This window comes from Colossoma macropomum, unplaced genomic scaffold (genome assembly GCF_904425465.1).
Source record: "Colossoma macropomum unplaced genomic scaffold, Colossoma_macropomum, whole genome shotgun sequence".
NCBI lineage: Eukaryota > Metazoa > Chordata > Actinopteri > Characiformes > Serrasalmidae > Colossoma > Colossoma macropomum.
In genome coordinates, this window is record NW_023494790.1 from 7,082,776 (window position 1) to 7,090,703 (window position 7,928).

General features: G+C 40.3%; 1 protein-coding gene across 2 annotated transcripts in view; it reads right to left on the minus strand.

The window, feature by feature from the left end:
• Window positions 1-4,576: 4,576 nt before the first annotated feature.
• cep131 (centrosomal protein 131) overlaps window positions 4,577-7,928 on the minus strand; it is a 35,311-nt gene continuing 31,959 nt past the window's right edge. For both annotated transcript variants that reach the window (XM_036572001.1, XM_036572000.1), the window contains one exon: window positions 4,577-7,928. This exon is cut by the window's right edge and continues 400 nt beyond it. The gene's annotated coding sequence lies outside the window, so the exon portion shown is untranslated.

The window sequence follows — 7,928 nt, forward strand, 5'->3', positions numbered from 1 at the left end:
CCAGTCTGATCCCAGACAGAACCAACTGTGCCTAGTTTGGGCTCTGAAGACCTGTCACTGCTACAGCTATTGCAGTTGTTTGTACATTTCTTTGCTTTAAGATGGGGTTTGCTGCTCCCTAAGCAGTGGCTCTCCCATTGGCTAGTGGATGTGACCAAGCTGGTGTATAAGGCTGCAGGCCACTCCCTACCTGCACCAGCCACTGGACATTCCGCTAGGGGCATACCCACCTCCTGGGCTGCCCTGAAAAGTGTCCCTCTGGTGGACATCTGTGCAGTGGCCACATGGTTGTCACTGTGCACATTCTCCCACTTTTAACATGTCAATGTTGTTGCGTCAACTAGCTTAGTACCAGAAGTTTTGTCCCTGGGTACGGGCAGCAGCTGAGGCACTCCTTGTGTCATTGTGTGTACAAACCATCCATTTGGTAAGAACTTGATGGTCAGGGGATACAAAACATAACACTATGTAACCATGGTTCTGTAAGTAGTGTATGACCGCCACGTTTCCTTGTCACTCAGAATCTGTGAGGAGACCAGGTTCTGTAGGAAGACTGCAGTGTGACTCAAGTATACCTAAGCTTGACTATGTCACACACTGGTGTCGAGAGGTAACGGCTTGGCACACTTTCTCGGTCTGGAGCTGGCACAGCTAGTGAATCATGCATTTGGTAACAACCGCCCCTGGTGGTCATCCGCTACTCACAAAACCACAGTTTCAAACTGTGTGATTAAAAAAAAGCCTGACTCAATCAGAAAACATTTGTTTGACTGTGCAGCTGTTTCACAGACACACCTCATTCACACACTCATCTTAATTTCCATCTTTACTGAATATTACAAGATGATTTTCTATCATGAAGCAATCTTGTTTTGTCAAGCTTTCCCTGACGTTGACACTGGTCATTAATATGAAAGAACTGACATTAACAGTTATACTGGACAAAATAAGTTGAATTTACATGATTAAAATGTGTACTTTGGTTAAATTAAATCTGTTAGCTTGACTTAAAATAAGTTTAAGTTAATTAAAGTTAAACTAAGTACTTGCAAGTAATTATGCTCATGTAACATTTCATTCATGTTGAGCCAATGTACACATTTGAATCATGGATTTAAAGCAGCCTTTTAGCAATCAGTCTACTGCTTAGACAGTAATCTATTTGGAAACACCAGTGTTGCTGCCATACATGCGGATCATTCTACCACTGCGAAGGCAAACGTTATATGTATATATATATATAATATGTATATATATATATATAATATCTGTTATACAGAACATCAGTCAAGTTGTGACTGTAATACCACTTACAAAATTACTGAAATCTGAGCTTTATAAAACAGCTACTTTAGTTTGCCATGCTGTATGCAGAAAATGACATACTGCATTCATGTTGTCATTTTATTTCAATTTTAAAATCACTTAATGTTTAATGACTAACACCACTGACAATTCTTTCAATGTGACAATGAAAACTGTCAGTATTTTAAAAGGCCTTTACTAACCAGGGAATCCTCAGAGTTAGTCTTTCGTCCTTTGAGATATCAAAAGATTTCAAAGACATTCCTGTTTCTTTTGTGAAATCTAACAGCACTGACCAAAAACAAATCTTAAGTAAATATAAAATTATTAATATTTATTAGATTTTATATACATATACATCTAAGATTACACACACACACATATACATATTATATATATATATATATTCTCACAATATATATGTATGCTGAGCAGGCAAGTTCAAATTATGTAAAAAAACTGAAAAACGACAAAAATGGAGATTTGAAGTTTTTTTCCCACAGCGAGGCAAGGCAGGCTTATTTATATAGCACCTTTCATACACTGCTGTCATTCAAAGTGCGTTACAAATGAGAAAATATTGAGTCATTTAAAAAGTAAAAATGTTTCACCAAAAAGTACTACTTCTGCATGTGTGATGTCGCTGCTGTGATGTACTGTTTTTTTAAAATACACAAGTATGAATCACAAATAAATTTAAAAAAGAGAAGAACTGTCATTGGTTAGTTCTGGAATAGAACAAAGAAGACAGTTCTCAACGTTCTTCGATTTCTTCTTATTTTGAACTCACTTTCACGGCTTCAAAGTTGCGGGACACTATTATACCACTGCAACAGTAGAATGATCCCAGACTGAAGTTCCATATTGCTGTTTGTATAGCAACACAGACATTAATAATCAGCCAATATGTAAATAAAGAGAAATCTCTAAGATTTTACATACTGCGGTACTACTTTTATATCAAAAGTAAGAAATGAGAACATGCAGCCAACAACAAGCCAGACATTCTTAGACATCCTTTTTTAGGATCCAGATATTAGAGTGGAATGTGAAGAATGCGACAGTGAAACAAACAAACTTGCCTGCATTCGAGAAGACCAGAAGTGTTCGAAGTGTTCAGGCCAGCGGATTTCCCTGCAGCCTGAAGACTGGACCGCCCCAAGACTGAGGCTCAGCAACATCAGTGCAGTAGATTTAAACTACAAACTAAACTACTCCTCCCACAGGAAGCCATGGTAATGCACAAGAGCACAAGAGCTCAGAGCTCACCCTGTCTAAGCTGAGAAGAAAGTGGATCAGATAAAAGGAAACTTCTGTGAAGTTCCTTAAAGGACACAAAGTTACAGAGTTACGGATGAGCCGAAACAAAGTATGATCTCTGTTCAGAGCCAGGCAGCAGACTAAACTGCTTTTTTCTAACAAAATAAGTAAAGAAAATCACTCCACCCACCCTGAGGAAGAGACAAAGAGAAGAAAATGGTAGAGAAATTAAAAAAAAATAAATAAATAAATAAAAAACTTGCCTTTTCTTAGGGAGGAAACTCCTGTCAGACACAGACTTCTATAGGAAGGTTATGGAAACGTAGGCTCCCAGCAACTAAGCACACACTGCGAGTCCCATGCTGACACACAGGACACAGGAGGGGCGGCCTCTTTTGTGAAACGAGCAACAGCTGCTGGCAGTTGGTCAACGCCCCCACCTCCTGCCCCCCAGAGAGGGAGGGGAGAGAGAGAGCGCAGGGCACGAAGAGGAGGTAGGCTACATAGTTTTCAGACACTGAAGCTGGACAAGCAGGGAAAAAAGAAAAGAAAACACCAGACTCATCAGATGTGGAACATCTAAATCATCCGTCAGACAACATGCCTGAGCCTGTGTTTTCTCTCTGTCTGGCTCACAGAAGACCCCACACTCAAAAGGTGACTTAAGGGGGAATTCCACTGCTTTTTCAAAATTTCTGCCTTATTAGATTAGATTGCTTAGATGTAGACAAAGTCACAAAGTCATTCAGAGTGGTTAGGTGTGAAGTGCTCTGTTGTAGAAAAACAGTGGTGGTGATAGGAACCAGACGTCCAGAGTTTAATGCCTCTAAAAGCTACAATACAGCAAAGTTTTATATAAAATGATTATGAATACATGCCTGATGTCTTTGTTTTATGATAGTTTTGGCCTAAAAATCCATTCGCAGCAGGAAGGTACATGCAAGGGGCTCTAAGGTCCCATAAAAAGGTATACATTTTGACATTATCAACATTAAATACCAACAATACTTTGTATCTCCACTTTCCCTACAATGTGCTAATATTGCAGGATAAACAAATCAATAGATATACTCCAAAATGACTTTCCATTCACTTCCATTTAAAGTTAAAATAGTTTTTCTTTCTGCTGTAAAGTACCTGAAGTAAAGTAATGTAAGTAAACGTAAAGTAAGTTTTAGAAATATGAGCTTTTTGCACAACAGTGACGATATAAAACGTTTGGCATACCACTGGTCATTTTGCATAGTATGTTAAAATGGCTATGTTTGTGTTGTAGACATGGTGACGCCTGGTCCCCATCACCACCACTGTAAAGAAATCTGAGCCTGTAAGTTTCTCTACAACAAACAATGTCACATCAAACCACTCTGATGGACTCTGTTTGCATCTCAACGATTTAAATATGGAGAAATCCCCCTTAGCACACTTTGGGTCCGTTGTGTCTGGGGGGCTGCTTTGTTATCAGCCTCCCTCATTTACATACAGCACTGTAATCACCACCCTCACACATGCAGTCTGTGGTCTCTTTTCTGGCCACTGCTGCAAAGACCACCGAAGCTGTAAAGAAGTGGGGGGGTGGAAAGTGAAAGAGGGAAGTTAGGAAGCAGAGATAAAAGGAAAAAAAAAAGCCTACAGAAAAGAACCACGAATGTACACATCTCTGCTGCTCGGACAGGAGAGAGAAAGACTAGCCAGAAGGAGAAAAAAACAAAACAGTAGTATTCAGAAGTGGGTCAGTTGCAGACCGTAGAGATGTATACAAAGCAGTAAATAGTGAAGAGAAGACAGTTAGAGGCTACAGTCAGCCATCAGACCCTTTCCACGGGGAATAAAGTCAACGAACTGAACGAACTCAGCTGCCATTAGTGAGCAGAACAAAGCGAGAGGAAGAGAGAGAGAGAGGGTGAGATGATTAGTCACGGAGATCTCCTCAGAGAGAGAAACGCTAGGGAGCAAGCACAAACGCAGGATTGTTCTGTTTCGCAGGCACAAGACAGACCAGACGAAGAGAGTCATCTAAATTAGTTTTATTTATTTTACACAAAGACTTTTCATTTCACAGTTTCAAAACAATCATAATTAAATCAGAACGACTAAAACAACAACAACTAAACTCGCAATGGAATAATTAAGAGCTACAAGTAAAGACACACAGGAATACTAACAACAGATCATTAAAAATAATACAAAATAAAATTAACAACAAAGCAGAAAGACCGATAGCAGACAATACTTACTTCTAGTCTTTGGGCGTATAAAAGGGTGGAAAGAGTAAAAAGGGGAAAATGGCATGAGGGGGCGACCGGCGCTTGGCTATGAGAGACAGCACAAAAAACAGAAGAGCTCATTGGCATGAGTAGTTCTGGCATGCACCAGCAATGCCAACTATGCTGCCACGCTTGTGGGCACCAATCCACTGGAACCCTTCAGAAAATATGTGCAGAACTCCTCCTCACCTTCGCATTAACCTGGCATGAACCTCTTTCACTGAGTTTATGCCAAGTTCTACTGACATGCTCAGGTATTAAAGGCCTTTGTGGGCCTTTAGTAGCTCCATCATGGACCATCAGGAGTCCTCAAGGCTAAAAAACACATTTTAGATCCCTGTGCCATTTCTATTAGCTAATGCTAATGCTAACGGAGACCAGTCTCCTGTGAGCGAACAGTGTGTGGGCAGTGTGCTGATGGATTTTTCAGGAAGCGCTACTTCCCTCACGCCGCTGAAAAATAACACCTGTAGTTTGTCCCCAGACTCGGCTAAATTGCTAACAGGGAACCAGAAGAACACCTCTTTCACTCAGTGGGGTCCGAAAGTCTGAGATCACTAGTGAAAATCTGAATCTCAGTGAATCTGAATCAAATCCACCTGAGAGTCAACAATTTCAATAGAAGAGATGAGACTAAAAACAAAACAAATTTCCTTAAATTGAAATTTGCTTAAATTTGCTTAAATTTTGCTTAAATTTGGTCTGTAATAGTACAGAAACTTAACTGTTTCATCTTCATTTTACTTTTCTTTGTTTCACATTTTCAAAATGCTTTTAACTTCCAACAACCTTCTGTTGTTCATTAAAAAAAAACCCAGATTTTTTTATGTGGTCTTAGACTTTGGGACCCCTACCGTGCTTAAGCACATCATCATTTATTAACCAACACACATCAGAACAACCTGACGTACTAAAACCCATCCAAAAATGGTACAAGTGAGCAGTACTAACTGTACAGCGTTCAGTAAGGTCAGAAACGTGGCCTTTTCATCAAAGTGAAGGCACAGAATTGCTTATGGCCTGCTTACATCATCATTGTGCTCCATTTAGTGGCAGCCTTTCTAGAGCATCTGCTACAATAAACATCAAAGTTGAAACTAGATTCAATCTAATATAAATCTAGGGCATCTGGGCCAACCTGGGACATCCCCAAATAAAAGGTCATCTAGCTTCCCCTTAGTCACAATCTGTGTGATCTTTCTTTGCGAGTGGTTTTCTGAGCTGAAAAGACTCTTAGAGCAGAAACAAGATGCCACTTTTCCTGTTTCTGAGTGGTGCTTTTATAAGACAGAGTCTCCTTTCAAAAATGGGAAAGGTTCAAATCAAAAGGGCAAATCGGAGTACATTCCACAGAACGCAGCCAAATTAAGAAAGGACGTTTCGTCGACGGGTATCCGTCATTACAAGGCTGATGCTGTACAAACAAAAGACAAGAAGGAGAAAGAAGAAGGAGGGACAGCAGACTTTCTGCCCTCAGCCCCTTAATGCATTCTGTCCCAGACCCCCTCCAGGCTTTGTGAGAGGTGTACATTGCATGGAGAAACTGAAAGGCTTTTAGTGTTGGCTATGAAAACCTGCACTGCAATAGTTTAGTTTAACTCTGTGGCCCCCATAAGCCCACTATATACGAGCCAGCGCTGCTTACCCTAATCCTATAAACACTTCCTATGCACGTTCCTCTATTCACCACCCCTCTTTCTTTTTTCTTCATATCCGTCTCACATCCTAAAGCATTCTCTCTCACTCTCCATAGAACCCAACAAAACTACTCTGGGTACTACGTTCTCCTATTGTAAAACCCTACCTATCTGTGGACTACTCAAAAGACAAATTCCTTTTCTTTCTCTCTCCAACAACGTTCCAAAGATTCTATCCAAACAAGATTAAAAGGGGAATTCCACTTTTTTTTTAAAAAAATTCCAACATAATTCAACACAAAAAGTAATTCAAAGTGGTTTGATGTGAAATACCCCCTTCTTGGGAAACTTATCAACTCAGATTTATTTACAGTGGTGATGACAGGAACAAGAGGTCGCAATGTTTACAATGCATTTATAGCCAATTTATTTATGATCCAAAATTGGGTCTGAGTTTTTATATGTAATGTTCATAATTACAACGAAGTGATAAATGTGAAAAAATATTTGCTGACTATTCTGCCTTACAATATATAGCACCCTGCATATACCGATCTGCTGTGAATGGATTTTAAGCCAAAACTATCTCTCAAAACCATCATGAAACAGTGTTTCAGGCATCAGGCAACTTGTCAGTAATCATTATATAATAGCCTTCTCTGAGGGAGCTTTTAGAGGCATTAAAGATGACTGGTTCCCACCAGCACCACTGTGAACAATTCTGACTCTGATTTTCTCTAGGATAAAGAATTTCACACCAAACCACTCTAACTTGACTGACTTTGTTAACATCATAACGATTGAATTGTGCAGAAATTTTGAAAAATTGGTGGAATTCCCCTTTAAATTAGTTCTGCAATTAGAAACAACATTACGTTGGCTTATAACACACTACAGAAGCAGCATTGGGCTGGTAATGAGGGCTTTGTGTATCCATATATGTGCAATGGGCTTCAAGGCTGATCCCACAATTTAGTACTAGCCAGGGGGGGCTGAGACAAAAGGCATCTGTAAGTAACACAAAGATGGGGGGGGGTCACCCTCCCTGTTCCTTTCTCTCTGTATTGAAGCTGAATGCCTGGGGTTGGGTGGGGGGCTGGGGAGGATGCAGAACAGAAAAACACAGAAAAACAGACCATAAGCTGCGCTGAGTAACAGACTGCAATTAATAGAGTATCTGAATATAAATAACTGAATTATTTGACAGCTGAACAGAGTGGGGTTTCAAACCCCCTACCTCTTTGCTCTCTCTCACTCGCTCTCAGAATGCAGCTTGTTGTTTAAAAGGGCAAAACTCGGCACATTCACTTGGGGAGGCTGGAGGGAGGGACAGTGGAGAGTGCTTGAAACATCTGGAAGTGCTTACTTGAGGTCTTTGTACCCAGAGAGGGGCTTTTCCACCCCCACTCATACTCTGTGCTCACACAGGGAAAGCGTCTCCAACAGAAAAATCCTCTCC